We start from the raw sequence: 24733 nt of genomic DNA, 5'->3' as shown, positions 1-24733 counted from the left end.
TTGAAGATTTATATCAAATTTACATGTTTTTGAACTAATGATTTCAAATGTAGGTACTGTACAGGTGTAAAATGCATTTTCCATTATTTTATTTCATTGAAATGTTGAAATTGTGGCCTGTACTTCCAATTATTTTTTTTGCTCCCCTCCTCGCCCTCGGACAGAGTTGAGAACAGAAACTTTTAAAAATATTGGCATCGGTCTAAAATCATTTAAGTTAAATAAAAACCGCGAATTTTATTACGTACATCAATGAATCAGCTACTGCCAGCATTCTTATGTTTCCGAACCGGTTGCAGTGTTGTATAACATTAAAAATCATATTTTTTTCAAAACTTTTAACAGCCTACAAAGATGGCATTGGTTTTGGTGGCAAAATTTCGTTAGTCGGGTACAAAAGAGAATTAGGCAAAACATTCATTTTTTTTAGAAGTTGTACTGTACCGAACTTGTAGGATTTGTAGTATCGTAAAATTATTTAATAAAAATTGAAGAATTGTTCAACTATTATCAAATTAAATATTTAAAAAAAGCCTTAAAAATCTCTTGTCTTCTATAGCAAAAAAATTTTTTTTTGCTTTTAAAGAAAATGCTGAACTTTTAGAAAAATATTTATTCATTGATAGTTGTTCATGCCATATTGCATGTTTTTCAAAAACACTTCAAAAATAGCAAACCCATATCTGTTCACATCAGATAGCAACCGCTCCATAGCAAACAGCTCAATCAAAATCACACCCACGTTCTTCCGCGTGTATCGTGTCAGATTAAACAGATTGCCTGCAAATCACCACCGTAGCTAAACCGCATCCAGAGCTCAAATGGACTTCTCACTTCCCATTAGGAATACGGGCCTGCATGCACTTCTCTAGCCATGACTTGCATCCGTTGCAGCACCTTGCTCAAATTGTGCAAGCAATTACCTCCCATCTCTAAATGGAAATCACACAACAATTAATTAAGTCGTTTCCAATTGCTTTGGACGTGGGCTGCAAATGACAATGCAATTGACTCCAACATCATCATCATCATTGGGTAGCTTCCCTTACTCTGTTTTACGGTTCAGCGTGTAATCCCCAATCGGTTTTATCTCAATTAAAATGTTCATGATTTTCAAATTCATTTAATATGCACATTTCGCGCTGGCACTGTCCGTTCCGATGCATTTTCAACGTGGTGGTTGTTTGCATTTGGAAGGAGGAAACACCAAAGTGCATCCGAAAAGGGACGTGACCACACCACAGAAAGAAGGGAGGGGAAGGGAGGGGAAGGACACTCCAGCGATAAAGTACACACACACACACACACGCACTCACTTCATAATGGGTTTGATACTTTTATTGCAGCATATTGTCATCGATTAACCATATGACACAGAGAAATGTGCACATTGCACATATGCATTTATTTCATTTTGACAACAATATAATAATAAAAGGTGTAAAAATGCCCTGTCGTCTGGGGCTGGGATCGGGGCCCGGGTGGCCAAACGCCATCAAACATGGCCGGTGTTCCGGTGGCCGAGGGGTCGCCACAATGTTTAACTATATCAACAGCAGAGTATAGCAAAAACAAGAATAAATAGCCATCATTTCCATCTGCATGCAAATTGCTTTTTACGATATTTTATACTGCTGCACTGCATGAATAAGTGCATCCACAGAGCGAGAGAGACAGAGAGCAACGTTCCACCACACTCACACACACACACACACCACGTGGCTGACTGCCGTTATGCACTTTTGTATGCACTCCCGGGGATGTCACTGGGCTGAGCCTAATGGGTGCATCTTTGTCGCGGCGTTGTTGTTGTTCAAAATGGCCACCACCAGCACCAGCACCAGCAACTACATTGTCATTCAGCTTGGCTGGGAGGTGCGGAAATGGTTCTCGTTTCGACGTCGTCAGTTACAAGTAATAAAATGCACATTTAGAATAACTGCTTCACACGTTATATTTTAATATCCCTTTCCGCACTTGGGCTCTGGGCTCGCCGAAAAGGTAGGAGTGACACTTCAGAATAAGTTGAAACAGACAGACAGGACTAAATTTAGAATGCCGTTGCAAAAGTCGTCGTCGGTTCGAGTTATATTATATTTATAATCTTAATGGCAGACATTACATGTTAAACTAATTACTTCCCGTAGAACGAACTGGGTGCTACAGCCCACAAAGAAGGGGAAAGGAAAAGGCATTTCAACGTAGAATTAGTTCGATCCAGGTAATTGACGGACCAAACGAGATCCCCCAACATTCATGGTGTGCCAGGTGACTTATTCCATGGAAGAATAATTATTCAATAAATTCTTCAATAACCTCAAAAATATCTTATTTTCAAATTTCAATTTTCAAATTTCATCTGAGAATGGAAAAATCTTGTAGGACATGACAACAGAGGTAGTTTTTCAAACAAATAACACAACTTGACATTTTTAAAGTTGATTTCAGTAAACGCTTCAGTATCGTCAAATTATGATAGATTTGGGCACTCTGAAGTCGCACCAAACGACAGAATCGAATTTCAGTGAATTTCCTACGATCTTTCGTTGTAAATTTCCAGTAAAAATGCTACGCTATGGTGGAAAAAACTTTGTATGGAGAAAAATCCACGGGATGATGGATCAAAATTGCAAGCTGAAGTTAAAAACGTTACTTAATCCACCTTTAGGTGGTTGGTGCCTTCCTCTCATTTAGAGTGATTCCAACCCGCCTAAAGTGTCCACATGTTTATGGATCTCCCCTCACGTTCGCAGCACCTAAGAGGTCTTAATAAAAATAAGTGACGAGAAAAAAAAACAGACTTCCTACAGACTTTTTGTCAAGATTATACAGACACGGCCTTTGAGGAAAATGGCATCCATATACAGTCTCTGGTTGTACTCTGGTTGTCTCTGGCAGTACTCTGGTTGTCAATATCCAAGGGACCGTCGAGGAAGAGAAGCATCAGTTTACAGAACGCTGCACTATGAAGACTCGATTGAGATTTGTTTTTTCTTGCTAACCAGCTATGGGAGAGAATCATGGCAACGTCCAGCAAACAAAAACAAAGAAATGTCAAACACCCTTCAAAGCTTCGTTTCTCAAAGAAAAATGTCTATGCAAGCCATGAGAAAGTGAAATTATTGACAACCAGAATAGATGTGAAAAGCAAATTGAATCCAAGGGACCGTCGAGGAAGCGATCCTTCAAGCAAGAGAAAATATCGAGGAATAAAGACAATCGAAGTATGCAGTTTGAAGGGACTGAAGAATTCATCGGTACATGGATCAATATTGATATCGAGAAGATCGACAGCAAGAGAGTCGACTGTAGACGGCTTTTTCGTGGCGATCAGACCCGACCAGTTGAGGTTATGTGAATTCAGACCATTTTTTAAAACGCTTGTAATTTAAGACAGGTAAGTCGGATCTTGAAAATTCTTACTCCACCTAAAAGGTCTGCTTATATGCTTTCTAAAAACATATAACATGTAAGGGTTTCATGAAAAACCATCCTTTTTACCATAATTTTAATTTAATATGAAACAGTTTTTTTAACATAATTTTTAAAATACATGATAAAATTGCATGGATTTAAATAGCAACTTAGGAGACGTTAAGACGGATCGATTAAAACCATTCCGGCCAAAATCGGTTGAGTCTGTAACGAGATATTCCAGTGTTATTGATTTGGTACACATGTCTACATACAGCCAAACACACAGACATTTGCTCAGCTGGTGATTCTGAGTAGATATGTACAAATGAAGGTAGGTCTAGGAGGTCTGATTAAAAAGTTCATTTTCCGAGTGATTTTATAGCCTTTCCTCAGTAAAGTGAGGAAGGCAAAAACGATATTTGGTTATTTTTTTCTAAAGCTTTAGTTTTTTTGGAGAGAAAAAAGAAATAACTTGTAGTTTATTTATTCAGTTTTTCAAAGTTCAGGGATTTTTTGCCTTCATGACATTTTAAAATGCCAACAAAAAGCCTTTCAAAAATAGCTAAAGGTGAAAATAAATTTTAAACTAACATAATCCATCTTCGTGAATGGTTGCTTTTTCTGTTCAAAAAAGGTCGATTATCTAAGTTAAGTTCACATGAAACCAAAATTTAAATATCATAACTGAGCGTTCTCTACGGAATCGGTCTTTTTTCTTTAATTTTAATATTAATTTTTGTATTTTCTAATCCGGCTGAAACTTTTTTGGTGCCTGCGGTATGCCCAAAGAAGCCATTTTGCATCATTAGTTCGTTCATATAATTTTCCATACAAATTTGGCAGCTGTCCGTACAAAAATGATATGTGAAAATTCAAAAATCTGTATCTTTTGAAAGAATTTTCTGATCGATTTGGTGTCTTCGGCAAAGTTGTAGGTATGGATATGGACTACACTGAAAAAAAATGATACACGGTAAAAAAATTTGGTGATATTTTATTTAACTTTTTGTCACTAAAACTTGATTTGCAAATAAATACTATTTTTAATTTTTTTTTTATTTTTTGACTATAACTTGAAAACGGTGCACTTTATCAAAAAATCACTCAAGTACTTTTTGATTGCAAATTCGATTTTACATCGAAAAATGAAGTTGAAAAATTTGTGCGACCAATATTTCAATTTTTTGAAAAAATCTGTATTGAAACAAAAAATCATAACTCAGTCAAAGATTTTTTTGCCCATTCTGGAAATTTCTGAAAAGTTGGCATTTGATGTCCTCTAAAACATATCAAAAAATAAAAAAAATAAAAATAATGTTTTTTGCAAATCAAGTTTTAGTGACAAAACAGTGAAATTAAAAATCACCAAAAATTTTACTACCTTGCATCATTTTTTTCACTGTAGTCCATATCCATACCTACAACTTTGCCCAAGACACCAAATCGATCAAAAATTTCCTTCAAAAGATACAGATTTTTGAATTTTCACATATCCTTTTTGTATGGACAGCTGCCAAATTTGTATGGAAAATTATATGAACGAACTAATGATGGAAAATGGCTTCTTTGGGCATACCGAAGGCACAAAAAAAAATCGAACGGTCGAAATCTCAGAGAATTGCTCAACTGTCCAAATATGGAATTTCCTATCAAATTAGAAAAGACGTCTTCTTATTGAAAACAGAAATTTTAAGTTATGAATAAGAAAAACATACAAAATTCAGAGGCGACTTAACCCAGAATACATATCCCGTCAATCAAAAACAAATAAAATAAAATAAATTTAAAGGGGACCACCCACAAACCACGTGGACACTTTTCACTTTTTTGGAAATTCCCCCCCCCCCCCTCGTGGACAATTGTCCATACAAAAAAAAGTTTTTTGTATGGAGCGTGGACAATCGCCATACCCCCTCCCCTTAAGTTTCCACGTGATTTATGGATGGTCCCATAGACATTTCTCGCTTTTTTATTCTGGTAAAACGTTGTTAGAAAAAATCAGGAAGGTTAAAAGGTGAAAAAATCTTAATATTCAAGCCAACGCTTTATAAGTAGCGGATGAAAATGTTATTAGTTCAATGTCAATATATTTTGTAAATATTTTGAAAATGACAGAAGAAATTGAAAATATCTTTCATTAGTGATACAAAATTGCTTCGTCTGATATTCAGTGGATCAGCTAATATGAGATTAATGATCATGAATTCGATGCCTCTGTGCTCTCTAATGATAACTAAATAGGAAAACCAGCAAGCTTAGTAGAATAGAGCACAGAGAAATAAAATTGTTAAAAAAGCAGTTCTTCAGTAACAATACAGATGATGGAAAAGCCTTGCTAAAAGTGCGTAATATTGCTGGTAAATTTTCTGATATTTTCTAGTGAGAAGTAGATTTTTTACAAATTTTGTTGTTTTGGCACTTTTAATCAATCTACTAGGTTGTAGAGGGCATTCCAGGCTTCGTAAAAAATCACAACTGGATGACTTTGATGCAACCACCAATTACCGTTTTAAAGTTGTATTTTTTTTTAATATTTATCGCCCATAAAGTGCTAGAAGGAAAATATTCAAAAGCACCATGGGAACTATTTTTCTCTTTTTAAGGAAGTTGAAACCTGCATTTTTACCTTAAGTTTAATTGTTGGGTTTAGTTTTTCATAAATCAGTTAAAAATTACTTACTGCAATCTAATTTATTTTTCAGATAGTTATAAAAAAATAATCTGCTTTTTCTAAACAACTCACAGCGGAAAAAACCAAACAACTGAAAACAATGTGAAATGTATTTTTCTGAGTTGATATAAAGATATATTTAGCATAATTGGGTTGGTTTAAAAATATGTTGAATTTTGTGTAAAAGTCCTTTCTACAGCAAGCAAAAAATTGTTATTTTGCGAAAAAAAAGTTTTCGGCAATGCTTAATTATTTTGAGATTGATCATTGAAAATCAACTGGACTAATACATAATGTATTTTTCACATAAAAATTCGTTCAAGTGGTGCAAAATTGGCTTGGGATTTTAATTTCCCTTTGATTTGGTCAGAGTGAAGGGACATACAATTCAAAAAATATTTGCAGCAGCCTGAAATAGGTCTGCAATTGAAACAAAACATTAATTATTATCATGAACATAATTTCATCAAGAAATAAAACCACCACAATAGCAGTTATGAGACAAAAAATGTTTACACAAAAAAAAACATTTTAAGATTGTTCGTCACATAGCAAATATCCACCTCCTCCCGAACAAGCCTGAGTACAAGAAGTTCCTACGAGGAATTCCAATACTTTGCAATGTTCGACAAGTATGCCGGATTGTTTGTGCACTTCCAGACTTTAACTATGCTCATCAATGTTGCATCTCCCACCAGCCACCAGCCCCCACTCTCAAAGATGCTTTATGTTGTATGCAAATTTCACTTCCCACGCTCGAATATTCATAGTATGTAGAGCTAAAGCCATGGCAAAATGGACAATGCTGCTGCTACCCAAGACTGAGCTATTTATCATGCAAAAAGCTAAAAGCAGCAGTTTTCCCCGAGTTAACTTAAGCTTAAACTCCATTTGTCTTACACTGGTGCCAACTGGAAAATATTTTTACTCCCACCCTGGGATCCATTCATCATCCCCGGGATAAAACTACAAACCATCTTCCGTTTTCGGAAAACCAAGCTTAAGGAGAAATAAACTGCTTTTCCTGATGTTGCTGCTGCTGGTGAAGGAAAACTCTTTTCCTGCTCTACAATTTTGTGTATAAATAGTTGATAGAACCGACGAGCTGGAGAGTAGAGTAACTTGAGACTCCCTTTGCCGAAAATACCAAGTATAAGGATAACTATAAACTGGTTCCTCATCCTCCCACCCTCAGCGCACAGCAGGATGTGAGATTCCCTTCCCCCCCGTTGATCCGGAATATTTCCGGAGTGTTTATGGTCCTTTCAAGTCACAGAAAGGAGCCCACATTGTTACGCAATCATTCCACTTTCTGCGGTTCAAATTAGGAGCAACCGGAGCAAAAGATTTAATGGGCACCAGAAACGAAATATGCCATCTCTGGTTTCGGTTCGGTGGTTAAGGATGCCCCCCTCCTTCATACGTGTATCCAGGAAGTTGCTTCCGAAAATCGGCAAAAGGTATCCCATTCCCATCGCGTTAAGCCGAACAACCCATAACCAGCTAACCGAACCAAGCCAACCTTCCACTCACTAACCAGTAGGTCAATGAAAGGAGGGATAAAACTTGTTTGCCTAAAGCCGTTCTCAATCCGGCAACGAGGCTTCGTGGGTTTCGGAGGATATGGCCGAAGACGATTATGAGCACTAATCAAATATTTATAAGAACCAGGCGCCACCGACCATCATACATACAAACACACACATAATACATACACCATATCGTCTCGCATGGCAAAAGCGAGGAAAATTACTTTTGATTAAAGTTGGACAAACACGACACGTTCAAACGACAATTTGAGCTCTGCTCGCCGAAACTATATAATCTCGCCGGTCCTGTGGTTCGGTTCGGTTAGTCCAGTTTATGCGGTGTGGGGTTATCTTTTGGAGATGCAGCAGGATGTCCGGAAAGTTTTTTTGTATTTTTGTATTTTTGTATTTTTTTTTATCCAGCTGAAACTTTTTTGGTGCTTTAGGTATGCCCAAAGAAGCCATTTTGCATCATTAGTTTGCCAAATATTATTTTCCATAAACATTTGGCAGCTGTCCATACAAAAATGATACATGAAAATTAAAAAATCTGTATCTTTTGAAGGAATTTTTTGATCGATTTGGTGTCTTCGGCAAAGTTGTAGGTTGGATAAGAACTACACTAAAAAAATGATACAAGGTTTTTTTTGTGATTTTATCTTTCACTTTTTGTCACTAAGACTTGATTTGCAAGAAAACACTATTTTTTTTATTTTCTAATACGTTTTAGGGGACATCAAATGCCAACTTTCCAGAAATTTCAAGAATGTGCAAAAAATCTTTGATCGAGTTAAGAATTTCTGGATTAATACTGATTTAAAAAAATGGAATTATTGGTCGCAGCAATTTTTCAACTTAATTTTTCGATGTAAAATCGAATTTGCAATCAAAAAGTACTTCAGTGAAATTTTTAGGTAAAGTTTTTGAAAATAGTCGCAGCTATATTTTTTTATAATAAATGACCATGTTTGTCCACTTTTGAAATAAATATTTTTGAAATGCTGAGAAAATTCTCTATATTTTGCTTTTATGAACATTGTTGATACGACTTTTAGTTGCTGAGATATTGCCATGCAAAGATTTAAATACAGGGAAATTGTTGTTTTTAAGTCTCACCCAACATTTTCGTAATTAAAATACGCAACTTTTGATACCAAACCATGTAAAACTTTCAAACTTTAAACATCGCTTAACTTTTGAAGTTATCGCAGTTTTAGTGAAAAAAGTTGATTTTTTCCGGTTTTCGTTATTTTTAAAAAATCATATCTCAGAGTTCTGTTGTTAAACTCCTCACATTTTTTAGTATGTTACGAAAAATTGTCCGAGGAATCCGATATAAATATTTCCAAACATAGGCTCTTTGGTCCAGACACCGTAAAAACGGCATTTTAAAGTTTCATACGGCCTTTTCATATGTTATGCTAGATTTTTGAAACTTCTTGCTATTTTTATTTAAAAGATCAACTTATCACCTTTCATTTGCGTATAAGTCATTTGAAGCCGGTTGAAATTGCGAGGAGTTATGATTTTTTGAAAAAGTGGTTTTTGCGAAAATTGACGAAAATGGCATTTTTTCGGACCAACCTAACACGGTCACCCAAACGGCCAAACAAAAAAATAGGGGTCGAATTATTTCGGCCAGGGAACTCCCAGAAAAATTTTGATTCCGATCCGAGCACTTTTGTTTTTTTCCATGCTGTTTTCGTGGGGAATTGGTTTTGGGTTTTGGGTTTTGGGTTTTGGGTTTTGGGTTTTGGGTTTTGGGTTTTGGGTTTTGGGTTTTGGGTTTTGGGTTTTGGGTTTTGGGTTTTGGGTTTTGGGTTTTGGGTTTTGGGTTTTGGGTTTTGGGTTTTGGGTTTTGGGTTTTGGGTTTTGGGTTTTGGGTTTTGGGTTTTGGGTTTTGGGTTTTTTTGGGTTTTGGGTTTTGGGTTTTGGGTTTGGGTTTTGGGTTTTGGGTTTTGGGTTTTGGGTTTTGGGTTTTGGGTTTTGGGTTTTGGGTTTTGGGTTTTGGGTTTTGGGTTTGGGTTTTGGGTTTTTGGGTTTTGGGTTTTGGGTTTTGGGTTTTTTTTGGGTTTTGGGTTTTGGGTTTTGGGTTTTGGGTTTTGGGTGGGTTTTGGGTTTTGGGTTTTGGGTTTTGGGTTTTTTTGGGTTTTGGGTTTTGGGTTTTGGGTTTTGGGTTTTGGGTTTTGGGTTTTGGGTTTTGGGTTTTGGGTTTTGGGTTTTGGGTTTTGTTTTTTTTTGTTTTTGTTTTTGTTTTTGTTTTTGTTTTTGTTTTTTTTTTTTTTTGTTTTTGTTTTTGTTTTTGTTTTTGTTTTTGTTTTTGTTTTTGTTTTTGTTTTTGTTTTTGTTTTTGTTTTTGTTTTTGTTTTTGTTTTTGTTTTTGTTTTTGTTTTTGTTTTTGTTTTTGTTTTTGTTTTTGTTTTTGTTTTTGTTTTTGTTTTTGTTTGTATATTGCATTTTTGGTTCAGTAAATAGACTATGTCTCTTCTCTTTCTACTTCTAGAGAACTAAAATAAAACATGTGTCACCCAGATCTGAGTGAAATTCACTCTAATTTGACAGATACCCTTTTTACTTGTTTCTGAGTAGCTTCGGTTTTGACGAAAACTGAGTGATTTTAAACGTACGTTTACATGACTTACCCATGTCTGATAGTATTGAGATAATATTGGAAAAAATATAAACCAAGATCTAAAAGGTTTACTTAAAAAAGAGAAAAAATAATATAATATTTAAATTTGTAAGTTGAAACATAAAAATGCTGTTTCCATCCATTTAGGAGAAGCCTGTCGTTTTTATTAATTTGCTTTGCTTTGCGGTCACCCTACCCCTCACACAGTGTCCTTCCTAAACGACACTTTTCCCAGCTTCCCGGTCATTGAGAGCGTACATTTTCGCTTATCACCACTCATACATTGCGCCCATCCAGAACCACTAAACAACAAGGAAGGAGCACAAGGAGAAACCGATTCTTTCTCTCGCTTTTCACACATCGTTAATAGGTGTTATTATGAGGCGAGTATTCTTGCCATGAATTATAAATAAACGAAATCTCCCGTCCAAGTAGAGTCTCTCTTTGCCTTGGTGTGGTGGACTCTTAATCCTTGGACTTTTCCGTGTGGCAGCACGCTATCTGCCAACAACAGGGGAAATGGAAAAACTCCCACCAACTCCGACCAGGATCCTCGTCGTCATCAAGCAAAAGGTAATTATAAATGTTTACAAACACGAAAAACGTCTCCGAGTCTCGAGCAGAAAAGTCGTCGTCGTCGTCGTCGGATGAGTTCAGATGATCCTGAGAAGGGAAGCGCAAACACCCGCAACCGACCGCATTCTATTATTTCTTTCTCAACCTGGGCTGGCGCTTTCATACAAGCTAAAGGATTCTGTGAGTGAGTGAGATAAATCAAAAATATCATCAAAAGAAATTCTCACACTCACACACACACATTTCCCATGGTTGATAAGCTTTCTGCGAAGGAAGTGAGGGGGGCGTTTTTTTTTTTGTTTTGTTCTCGACATGATTCTTTTCTCTGTTTTCTTTGCGTTTTATATCGCATGAACTGGTTGGGACGAACAATTTGCGGAAATTTTCTTTTTCATTTCCCTGGGCACTCTTTTCTTTTGAGATTTTTTTTCCAACCAGGTTCGTTACGCAAACAGATTCGACTTTTAAAATTGTCCTTCGGGGCAAGGTTGTGGAGCTGAAGGTAATTTCTTTCTTTTCCTTTAGAAAGTTGAAATGTTGAGCTATCTTAAGAGCAATTTCTTGATGTTATTTTGTAGGGCTTTCAAAGTAAATGCATTTCAAAATTAAAAAAAAAATGCTGATGCAAATATTTTTCAGAGCTTTAGATTTTTTGATTTAAAGTTTTTTTTGTAAATGATTAAGTAATTTAATTTTTCCAATCAATTTGTAACGAATTTTAAATAATTTATCCAATGTGAAAAAAACGTGTAATTTGGAAAAAAGTTCTAACATTCTTCGATACGTTGAAACATAAAGCATTATCGAAGCATAACTGTCACCATGTCTTGAACACAAAGTTATTTTAACCATGAAAATTATTTCTTGATTTTTTTACGATTTTTTTTTTTACTAAACCAGATAAACGGTTTTATGTCATTCCTTGGATTTCCATTTCCCAAAATTTCAATGCCTAATGTAAACCAATTCTCAGAAATATTCTTTGTTGTTTTTTTACTAAATGAAGAGTAGATTTTTTTTTGGTGAATTATGAAATTCAAAAAGATTTACACTTATTTTTATTAGATTTGAAGATTACAAAATTTTATGATTTCATAGTAAAAAAAATTATAATATTATATCAAGGAATGGTGGCAGATGATGCTTAAAAAACAATGCGTAGTAAAATATCCAAACTGTTAAAATTTAGATTAGTATCTGCTAAATTTCATATTTTTAGGGAAAATTACTCAAAATAAAGGTGATAAAAATTATGTACATCACATTTTCAACCTTCCAATATTCAATTTTTTAACCGTTTTGAAAATTTAAAGATTTGAATATTTGAAGATTTGAAGATTTGAAGATTTGCAGATTTGCAGATTTGCAGATTTGAAGATTTGAAGATTTGAAGATTTGAAGATTTGAAGATTTGAAGATTTGAAGATTTGAAGATTTGAAGATTTGAAGATTTGAAGATTTGAAGATTTGAAGATTTGAAGATTTGAAGATTTGAAGATTTGATGATTTGAAGATTTGAAGATTTGAAGATTTAAAGATTTGAAGATTTGAAGATTTGAAGATTTGAAGATTTGAAGATTTGCAGATTTGCAGATTTGAAGATTTGAAGATTTGAAGATTTGAAGATTTGAAGATTTAAAGATTTGAAGATTTGAAAATTTTAAGATTTGAAGATTTGAAGATTTGAAGATTTGAAGATTTGAAGATTTGAAGATTTGAAGATTTGAAGATTTGAAGATTTGAAGATTTGAAGATTTGAAGATTTGAAAATTTGAAGATTTGAAGATTTGAAGATTTGAAGATTTGAAGATTTGAAGATTTGAAGATTTGAAGATTTGAAGATTTGAAAAGAAGGGTACATCTTTATTAGTTTTAATTTTCTCATAATCCTTCAAAAATATTGCATACAAATATTTGGGAAATCGTTTTTTTTTTTTTCAGTGTAAGGCAAAACATTTTGTGGAGCAACTGCAAAGCTTCAACCAAAAAACATTTTCAAATTTCATCCAAAAAATCCTCTCACCTTTGTTCACGCAAATCCGCTCGCTCAACATCAAAGCAACCCCGTAAAGCGCGAAGGGGGGCGTCAAACTGTAGGAATTAACTCTTCCATTCGGTCTCATACATTTTTGATGGACCCCATTTTTCGAGTCATCTTGAAACAACCCGCCGCCACCACCACGTGAAAGCAAATATGAGCCGGCCGTGTGATGTGATGTATTTGAGGTGTGCGCATGAAACGTGAAAAAATAATCACAGAAAAACGCTCGCCATAGAAAATCCCAAAGCTTTTAATTCCATCGGTTTCCACGCGCGCCATCTTTCGCCAGAGTCCCAAAAATCGGGCGGCCCCGTCGTAATTCACCGTTGCATACTTTATGACGGCCTTTGAATAATAAATAAACAAAACTTTGAACAGCTTTCACAGCTGCTACGGTAGTACGTACAAGTACTCTAGTAGGCCGGGTGTTTGAATCAAAAAATCAAACACAAGAAACGTTTGTGATGCCGATTTCAATCATCAGAAGCAAAGCAGCAACTTCTGAGAGCCCCTCGTCGAGGGGTCAACAAAGTAGGCGCCCTTTGGCCCCTTGAACGAAATTCAAAAAGGACCTAACAAATGGCACAACACAGCCTACTGATTTCGTTTCATCTCTGCATCTCTTCTGTTTACTTGGATGTTGATGGTGCTGATGACGTTGAATACAAGTGTTGGACGTCAACACCTACGCGTTTTTTTTTTTCGTTTTTTTTTTTGCATTTCTGGTCTCCATTTGACAGCGAGATCTTTTTGTGTGCGTGTGTATGTGACTGAAATTGATAGCCGTTCCTTTGATTACCAGACACACATCAAAAGGAACAGTTTTGTGGAGATCAAGAGATGGTAAATAATAAAGAGGCGTCGTCGTCATCACCATCATCGTCGTCTCTATGCTGCCTGCTGCCTCCACGTGGTCTGGGCTTATGCTTTGAGTTGCCATGTTTTGTGTTTATGCTGTCGAAGCCAAGAAGATATGATGATGATGATGATGGGAAAAAGGGATGATCCCCGGCGGGGGTGGACGGATGGATATGGGTATAGATGGATTATGCTTTATTTTTCTGTGTCTCTCTACGTCAAGCCGGAGCCAGACATGGGAAAAAAAAGAAGGAAGGTGATTTGAGCACAAAGTTAACTGGTTGGCTGGTTGGTTTTATGCTCGAGCTGAGTGTGGTGATGATGCTCTTGTTTGACATTCATCAACCGTGTCCACACATTGCATCCACGTGGATGATTCTTCCTTGGTAGTCTGCAGCTGTCACCACTTTGTGGTTGGGTTTGGTTTGAGCGAATTGTGTAATAGGTGTGAATATACGGTTTCAGCTCATTGAATTCAAAAATCGTAGCTATTTTTAGTATTTTTGTTGTCTATTTGATCACTCTAACTTATGAATAACCTTGCTACAGATTGAGCTTCTTGTTTCAAATTAAAAATAACGTAACATAACATAACAAGTGCGCAAACTGTCAAGGTAAGCTCACAGCTAAATGCAGTGGGTGCACCGAACCAAGCAGAAGAAGCTTTTGTTTGCTGTCAGAACAGAAGCATATTCTTCTAAATATATTAGAGGCCTTATCAATGCTGTTTTTTGCTTTATTTGGAGTCATCTTACAGTAAAAATACGTCAGAGGGAGCGGCCGTGGCTGACTGGTTACGGCGTTCGCTTTGTAAGCAAATTTTGGCAGCTGTTCATACGAAAATGGTACGTAAATATTCGAAAATTTGTAACTTTTCAAAGAATTTTCTGATAGATTTGGTGTCTTGGGCAAAGTTGTAGATGTTGATTTGGACTTTCAACAGAAAATAGGTACACGGAAATCAAATTTTGCCGATTTATAAATTAACTATTTTTCACTAAAATTCAATTTTCCAGAATCGGTATTTTTTTCATTTTTGAAATTTTTCATACGTTTTAAGAGACATAAAAACCACAAATTTTGAGCCGTATGGAGAAAATATTTACCACCGAGCCTTAATTGAAATATTTTTTGCAAATAGCAATTTTAGTAAAAATATTGTATGATTTCAGTTGTTTATGTTAAATTAAACTTGCAATCGAAAAGTACATTACCAATATTTTAATAAAATGCACAGTTTAGATGCTTAATTTTGAATGAAAAAAAACCGTTTTTCTTTTTTTAATGGTGTCCATGATTGTACATTCCAAAAAAAAATTTTTTTGAAGAGTTCAGAAAATTTACAATAAAATTGCCAAAGTAAAAAAAGTTTTAAATCTCATAAAAAATCCCACATTTTCTAATGACAATTTTTAAAGCTGAACAATGAAACATTTGTAAAATTTTAATTTAATTTAAATTTTTCAAGACTAACATTTCAAATGAGCACAATATTGAATGTTTGGCCCTTTTGAAATGTTAATCTGTGTGTTTAATTTTTAAAGCACTTTATCAAACTTGGTAATTTAGAATAAGGACTTATCAGATTTCAAGCCAAACTGAATGGAAGAGAGCCGGCATAAATCCGTTCAGCCAATTGTGAGATATTTGAACAAACATTTTTTTTTTTTTGAAAATGGAAAAAAATCTATGTTGAGCCGATTTTTGTAAGTGAAGGTCGTTTGAGTGATTTTATATCCTTCCTCAGTGAGTTCCTTTGAATCAGTTGTATTATCTTTTTGAAAATGCAAGCACAAATCTATGCTAATCTTTTTCAGCAAAAAATCAATTTCTCAATCACTTTCCGCTTAAGTACAACAAATCCTTCGCTATCAGCCTGCTTGGATAATTCGATCTGAATTTTCCCGATAAACGATTCCTCACGTTTTTCCCAAACCAATCACCGCTTCTTCCTACCTAACTAACAGAAGACCCAAAAACGTGTGCAAACAAATACCTAGTGACTTTTCCCTCCCAACCTCCCCCCATCCGCGTCCCACAATCAATTAGGTTCCCTTCACCCTAGCACAGCCGGTCGCTGTCAAATAAATCGGTAAATCGGAACCGCACCTTTTTTCGGGGGAAATCAATAAGTCACACGTATCCCCCTGAGCTGGAAAATTTATGTAGTCAAATTTTCTGTGGGATTCGCCCTCGTTTTCCTTCCTTCCACCCCCACCCCTCTAGAAAACAACCCAAAAAGTAAACCGATATCTGTCTGCAAGCCTACTGCGATAAGGCACCCTCCCACCACCAAAAAAATAGGGAGCTTTTCACGATTTAACATCGCCCATGGCCTACCTAGAGCTGTTACGCCGAATTGGTCTTGTTTAGCTGGTATTAAATCAGATTCCTCACCGCCGCGCCGCCAACTGTCCGCGTGAGTACAATCAACAGTTTTTTTTGGGAAAACCCTCAAACCGAAAAAGTAGGTACGCGTGAAACGCGGAAGGTCTTCGTCAAATACTAATTAAATGGTGTTGTTTTTTCGACCGAATTTTCCCACCAAACTTAACCCCCGAAAAAAGTCGTCCACGTGTGAGGTTGAGGTGGATGAGGACGAGGGTGAAACGCGACTTTTCCGACGTATGTTGGATGTATGTTTTATCGGCAACCGCAAACAGCAGCGAAGGCAATTGGGAAAAAAAAGTGTTGAAATACAAGTTAAAGTGGGGTGGGGACGGGCGATTCGATTCCCGATCGCGGCAAGCCGCGCACAACCGATTGTGTCCAATATTTGAGTCATATTTCGCGCCCTGTTTTGCCCGTCACCGCCTCCTGCGGGTATCTTTTTTCAGCCCACTCACGTGGTGTGGACATTCGATTGATTGGTAATGGGTTGTTGAACCGTTAATATGTGTAAATTGAATGAAATTGAAAATGAGAATTTTAAAATGCGGGTGAAAATTTAAAATTTGACTAAGTCTAACTAATGATAAAATTACCATTAATAATTACCCAAATGACACATAGTAAATTCTTGTTAATGAGAAAACTATATTAACCTCAAGTTAAGGTAATTCCTTCAAACCTCAAACCAAAAGTAAAAATCACACCCAGATAGAGATAGTGAAGCAACAATCTGTCCGGAACCTGACAAAAGCTTGTGTACTAATATTCAAACAACCAATTTTTTGTCACTCAGCGCGTCGCGTTGATGTGTCCCACACGGAAAAAAAACAGGGAATATCGAAAAAAGACAAAATTATAACCACTTTTTGGTGGGCCTGCTCCCACAGCTAACCAGCAATAATTGGTAGGGAGGAAGGGAAGGCTGGCTTTCCCTTAGTTATAGTTTGGCGGTGTGGACAACGCCGTAAACATAGTTTTTACGTGCGAAAAAAAAATATTGGAAATATTTTTCGATAGACGGAGGGGGCGCGATTGGCGGCGAGGGGATTACAACTGCAGGCGATCGATGGCCAACCGACCACTGGCAGGCTGGTTACCTGGTGGGCAGAACGACGACAGGTGTTGAATATTCAATAACCATTAGAATTTGCCTCAATATTTTTTCGTGTTAGACCTCTTTCATCAAGCGCTATCAGGTGAAATGTGTAGGGTTGTTTGGGGTATGAAAGAGATTTCCCGCAGGCATAAATATGATTCCAATCAAACGTAATTGAGATACAATGCAATGATACATAACAGCATTTTCCTATCAACACGAAAATGTTAAAAAATGTAACACTATTATCCAATCGCTGACTGATCTTGTTGGATGTTTATCTTAGAAATACAAGAAAGTCGAAGAAAATCGAGAAATTACATCAGATTTTAAGAGGAATTTTGACAACAATTTTGGATTCTCAAAAATGACACGGTGAAGGTGTTTCTACCACATAACTCATAGTTTATTTTGTGTCGTCTTGGAGCACAATCAGAAAATTTCAAGATTCCTGAAAAGGATAAAATATAATAAATGAGTCTACATATTTAATTGTTACCGTAAACAAGGATGACATTAAAAGGTTAAAACATGTATAAGAAAATTTAAAATCAAACATATTCGAATGGAATGGTGTGAAATTATACTGTTTTTGGTAACTTGAACTTTGAAGAAGCAGTTTTCAACGGGTTTTAAATCGGTTAAGCCATTCCGGTGAAAATCGAGTGCATTTTTTTTAAGTTGCATTTGATTCTGAGTCGATAGGTATACGCGAAGGTTGGTCTACGAAGTCGAATAAAGAAATTAATTTTTCGATTGATTGTATAGCCTATCCTCATTTAGGTGAGGAAGGCAAAAAAGTTAACAAATTCGTTGATTTTTAATACCCTCGAAATGTCATGGATTTTACAATGAAATTGAGTGCGAAATAAAAATCAGACTGTGGATTATTTGACAAATTTCAACTAAGAACATATAAAATAAGTAATCCAACTACAAGTTTTAAGTGTTATTGAATTGTTTTCTATTCTCTTAGCTTATTCAGTAGAACAAATTTTCGAAATAAAAATGGAAAAATAATGCATGCATTAAAATTGTTTGAAGTGCCAATAAAAGTAAGAAATTCTTGTTAGAAAAATAAAATTAATTGTAGGCAATTTTGTAACTGTGGATTTACTTTACAGTTTTGTTTCAATCGGAAAATTGCAAAATATTAATGAATTTATGAGAAGATTTTTTTTTTTTTTTTTTAGCTTTTATGGCTTTAGCGTATCTGCGGACTCATAATTCAAATTTTTTAAACGATTCAAAAGTCGTTAGGCTGGAACACATTTTATATTGAGGTTTTGTCCCTCGATTCTATTCAAAGTAGGGATGCGGTTTTTGTTATCCGGAAATTTTTTAAATCAGTTTAAAAAATAGAAAACATTGCAAGTTTATACCTTTTATCTTGTAGGGTGATCAGAAATTATCATCTAAACCAAAGGAGCGTTCTTTTATTACGTAACGCAAAATTTGGGATTTTTTACCACCCCTCCCTCCCCCCCCCTCCCCCTTCGTAAAAAATCGTAACAGTTGAGCGATCCGTAACGCGTAACACAAGGTCTTTTTGCATTTTTTATGAATGCTTATATGAAAATTTAGCGTTACGTAACATAATTTTTCATCACACCCCCCTCCCCCAATTTTCGTAACATTTCGTAACAGACGCCGACACCCCCTCCCCCCCTAACTGCGTTACGTAATAAAAGAACACTCCCCAAGTCCCAATTAAGAATGCATAATATCAATAAATTCAAGAATATATTTTGGTTTTTAATCTTTTGAACTGATCTGTGGTCCCAAAATTCCAGATTTGAAAAAGATTAAAAAGTTTTCATTTGAATTCGCATGCATAAATAAGAGTCGTACAATTTACTCTGAATTATTTAGGATCTTACTGAGGAAATCATTAAATTATTCAAAATGTATCTAAGGAAATTCTTGAGAAATAAAAAAATAACAGTGACGTTATCTGATTGAACATTTTTGCCAGATTTTTTGTGCCGATTTTTAATAAATTTTCATAGAAAAATCTCAAAATTTTTGTTTTTTTTTTTTAATATTGAAATTTGTCGTTGTGCTTTAGGGGACAAAACAACGCAACATTTTGCTGCAGAGTGATGATTTCTTTAAAAAAAATGGTTTTGTGAATAATAGAAATCTTACATATTTACTTTGAAATGTTTGCCCAAAATGCATTATTTTCAATTTTAACCATTTTAAGCCTAATTTTTGGTAATTATAGAAATATTTCTGAAATGGTGTGCATCTTTGTCCTTTTCAGAAAAAAATAAATATTTTAATTGCTAAGAAAATTCCATATAAATTTCGCGTTTAGACTTTTAAAATCGAACTTACGAAACATTTGTGTAGCTTTCCGATCTTTCCGAAAGAAATATTTTAAATATTCTTGAAATCTGGCCTTATACTTGAAATGGTTGAAGTAAACATATTTAGGGACTTTCCAAACATTGCCCTTTAAGTTATAAACGCATAAAAGGGAGAGGGAGGTGACAGTCTTGTTAAGCTTCGTTCAAATACATTTGAATGTTATGTGTAGGAAGGTTTTTGTATAGCATTATGATCAAAATTGATTGCTTTTTGTTAATGACATACTTCCGTCAAATTAAACAGTACAAAATACATTGAAAATCATGCAATCATTCCAAAAATATTAATTATGAAGATTCAGAAGGGATTGTCTTACCATAATTATAAAGTTATTTATTTGGATCTTTTAGTATTTTGAAATAATGATTTTCCATACCATTAGAATTGAATTTAATTTTGGATTTCCATTTATAAAAGAATAAAAACAATAATTCGTACGAAATCTGAGCACGAGAAAACAGTTTTTAATAGCAAAATAAAACCAGAAATTCCAAAATATTGAACATAATTATAAATGTGATTGTTGCAAATCACTATCTTTAGAATTCAAGTTGTTCAGATAGTTAAATTGCAGAATAATTTCACACCCCAACTCCACAAAAGCCACAAATATTCATCATCCACACCGGCACACACGCAACGCACTTGTTATCAGTTGAAACGTTGATTTCCACACAGAAGTGGTGGCAGTGGCCAAAATATGCAAATAACAAACGCATTCACCGCGGGGCCAGCCAGCCTCAACTTTTCGACAACCTTTCGGCCTTTTATGATAAAATCTCTCTCCTCTTTCTCTCGTCAGGCACGGCACATCGAGATGGAGCACAGTAACATCCATCCTGTGGCTACGGGGAAGCTATGGGTTTAAGTTTGGTCCAGGTGGCGCAAGTTCTGCTCGGAGGGACAAATTTAATTAGATTTTCTTCTCGGAAAGGAAAAGCAATAAGTAGAATCAACTTTTTCACAATTTATTTCTGCCGAAAGCTGCCCGTGCACTATTTACCACGTTTCAGAAATAAATCACTGATTTATTTTTCTTTTTTTTTTCTGTGTTTTTCTACCTAAAATGCAATCTCGTCATTTGTGTTGGCAAAGTTTTTCGGATAGAAATTTCGGTCCAAAAGCTTCCATTTTCTTCGCTGTGGAGACAATATACTGAAAGCTCGTTGCACCATGCTGCTCTAGAGTACATAGCTTTCGGGTATGTACTTTGGAAAGATCCGCAAGCTTCCATCCACCTCAAACTTCCATATATCACCACGCAAGGATTACAGCGGAAGATTGAAATTAAAGAAAAACAGGTGGATTATATTATGATTTTAATTTTGGCGCTCGACTCCCCCGAAAAAAGGAAGAAACTCATCCTGAACCGCTGCTGGTGGCACACTACACACAAGTACTAAGGCCACTATTCGTTGGAAATCGCGCACACACATACACCCGGAAACCCGTTGTTCTTTCCACATAGTGCACACATCCAAACGAACTCACCATCGGGGGGGAGCGATGATGACGACGAAAGGATCGCAGGATGCCTTTGCTTTTGCCCTGGGCCAACCAGCCCGAGTTGGCCTCTCAGCAGAGCCTGCTTTTCTTTTCCGCGTGTTGTCCTCCTCTTCAAGGCAGCGCGGCGTGGTGGTGGTGCATCATCATTCAGGCTACTTGGATGCCATGCACCAGCACTCAGGACATCGTCGTCGTCGTCGGACAGATTGAAAGGGGGAAGAGGTCGGGGGGAAATTATACGTGACGTGCTGGTCCTGGTGCCGTACCTGGTTTTGTAGCGAGGAGCCGCGTTGGCCGAAATCTCTCGAAAGAACCACAAGACTGGAGTAGGTGGAGAGGCAAAGAAGAGACATACGGCAAGAGTTGGTCAAAATTGTTGGTTGAAATGAGTTTGAAAGTTATTATTTTGGACGTTGATTACACAGTTTTGGAAATGCACGAAACCTACAAATTTAAATGGTTATTTACATAAAATAACTGGTAACTCAAAAATTATTCAATTTTTGTTCATATTCAACACATTAATTTTTACCAAAAAATATAAAAACAGTTCACTATTCCAGAACAAACTAGAAAAATATTTCTGCATAAAATATACAGTAAAAAATATTATAATACAGTCCGGACACGATTATCCGAAGCCTCTAAAACCCGAAGTTTTGATTATCCGAAGATCGATTATCTGAAGGTTTGTATGGGATTTCGAATAATTGAATCATGAACAATGAACAATGAAATATTTTTTCTTATTTTTTTTTATTTTCTTACTTTTAACATGAAATTCAAGTTCTGTGACCCCATTTTGGTCAAATTTGAAAAGTTGATTGCTTATTGAATTACAAAATACATTTTTCCAATAGAGGAGAAAAGCAACTCGTGACAAAATTTTGAGGCTAGGAATTTTGACAGGTATGATTTTCAAAAAGTATTCGCCTCCTTTTCTCACCCAAAGAAAACCTGGGAACGAGGTAGCTGTCAAACTAGGCCAAAATGTTAAAGTCACTCACAAAATGAACTTTGAGTGATTTGAGTTCATTTCTGACGTCACGATTTTCTCCTCTATAGAGGAAAAAAGCAACACGTGACAAAACTTTGAGGCTAGGAATTTTGACAGGTATGATTTTCATAAAGTATTCGCCTCCTTTTCTCTCCCACCGAAAAACTGAGGACAATGTAGCTGTCAAACTAGGCCAAAATGTGAAAGTCACTCACAAAATAAACTTTGAGTAATTTGAGTTCATTTCTGACGTCACGATTTTCTCCTCTATATAAGCCGATCAATGGAATGAACTGTTTCAATGAACAAATGAACACAATTTCTTGATGGTTCGCTCACGAGAGGTTTATTCTTCCATTTAATTTTAGTAGATCTATTCTCTCGGCTTTTTACTGTGGGTGTGTAGCTTGAACAAAAATTGTTGAGTTTTTACTGATCTTGACGAGTACATTTGAAATCGACATATCTTATCTAAATACTTGATTTTGCAATATCGAGGTGTCAAATTATACTATCAAGTTGTTTTTTTATTCTTAAAATAAAATAAATACTTTTTTTTTATCAAATTTCTTGCTGATATTATTGCAAAACAGCTGCTTATTGGCATCATTTTGTTCTACACAGAAATAAAAGTTAAATTCTGTATAGTTGAAAATTTGGTCGGTTGAATATTACATCTTTTTTGAGTAATTTCACTGAAACAATGAGTTTGAAATAAAATTAAACAGAAACTGATGAAAATATCACACGTATCCAATAAAGCAGCAATTTAAATTACGTTCCTGATGTAAAATTACACTTTTTTTGTCACAAAATCTGTCACCATTTCACTGAAAAATACATCAAAATTTAACATGCAATAAGATAAATAAAAAACTTAATTTAAAATTTCAATAAAACCATCATTTTTTTTTTATTACAGTATTGGATTGTCTTAAACTATATTGTATTTGTTTTTATATCATTTGCTTAGGAATACTTTATTTTTACAATTAAAATAATACACTTCTAAGGTCGCTTCAAATTTCTATCTTGTTTATATAAGGGTACAAAAAATATTAAATTCTTATTAAGATATGAACTGCTGTGCATATTATTTTAACTATTTTACAAAAAAAATATACTGAACGTTTAAACAGTTCAGAGCGAATTCGTTTATTGGAATGGAACTGAATTCAGACTAGCGAATCCAAGTTCGCTAATTGGAATAACTGACAGCTACTAAAAGGACGAAACCAGGAAGTCAATGGGGTCAAAATGTAAACATTAGTTTGCCAATTTTTTTATTCGAACATTAAAAATTTGAGTAAACGTATCCGCTTTTGATAAGTTTTCAATTACTGCTCTTCGATTTTCTTCAAAGTTTTGAAGTTTATTCAGAAAATATTTTTGTGGCTCTCTATTTTTTCAATGTATTTTTTCTCCGATTTTTTTACCTTATTTATATGTAATGAATTGGCTAATATGTTTTAATACTTCTTCTAGAAATATCCAAACTCTAAAATTTAAATGAAAATTGAGAAAAAAATATACAAAATTAATTATTGGAAACCTTTCATCCTTATTCCTTAACAAATAACAGTTTTATTCATGATGCATATAAGGATTTACATCACTTTCAGGTAATTGCTGTACTTTTTTTTTAACAAATTAAAATGTAGTTTTGTGATGACGTAGGCGTTTCCAGCCCTTATCAAGCCATGAATAGTATAATGAGAAGTGAGAAAACAAGTTTCTATCAAAACAATCGCAAAATTAATTGTGTGAGAATTTACAAATTGGAATTGAATTGAGTCGTTATGTGTGTGTGTGTGTGTGTGCAACCAACCAAACGGGACCACGCGGTCGCTTCTTACAAATTGAGTTGTTTCCATGTATTGTTAGATCTACATTCTATACATGCAAATAACTCGCATAGGCATTTGGAAGGTGTTGGCTCTGCCGAGCTTCGGTGACCCATTTCTACGCTGGCTAGCCGAGCGCGAGGTACTTCAGCTTTGTCGACAAGCCCCGCCCTGAAGAACGTTTGGACCAATCGGATTCAAACGTTATTTAGAACTTCCGAACCCTTGTCAAATGGACAAGGACCCAGCGTGTATATAGTTTGATAGTAACAGTATTCCTAATTCCAGACGTCGCTCACCAAGCCGTGATGGCCTAGTGGTTAGCATTTTTGCTTACCAATCCAAAAAGGACGGGGGATCGAACCCCGACTCGGGCGACTTTGATTTTTCGTTCATGTTCAGAGTTTCAAGATTAATACTTCCTATACTTTCTCGTTGGGAGCAGATGGGAATCGAACCCAGGACCATTCGCTTAGAAAGCGAACACCGTAACCAGTCAGCCACGGCCGCTCCTTAGGAATTGAATTGAGTCGTTATCCTATCAAAAATACGATTAAAATTAGGCTTAAATTTGTGATATTATTGTTAACAACGATAAAGCTTATTTTTGACATGAAAAAAATTAAAACAAAAACAAATTGAAGTTAAATTATGTCTGTTCAAAAGAGACAAAAACATAGAAATCTAGTCACTTTCGATGAAAATAACTTCTTAAGCCTTTTGAACTTTTTCTTCACATCATAATAATGTGAAGTAGATGTGGTTTTAATCAATTGTATAATAATGATAAGCATCGCATATG

Source organism: Culex quinquefasciatus, chromosome 2, assembly GCF_015732765.1.
Source record: "Culex quinquefasciatus strain JHB chromosome 2, VPISU_Cqui_1.0_pri_paternal, whole genome shotgun sequence".
Classification (NCBI taxonomy): domain Eukaryota; kingdom Metazoa; phylum Arthropoda; class Insecta; order Diptera; family Culicidae; genus Culex; species Culex quinquefasciatus.
Note: the sequence above shows the minus strand (reverse complement) of the source record.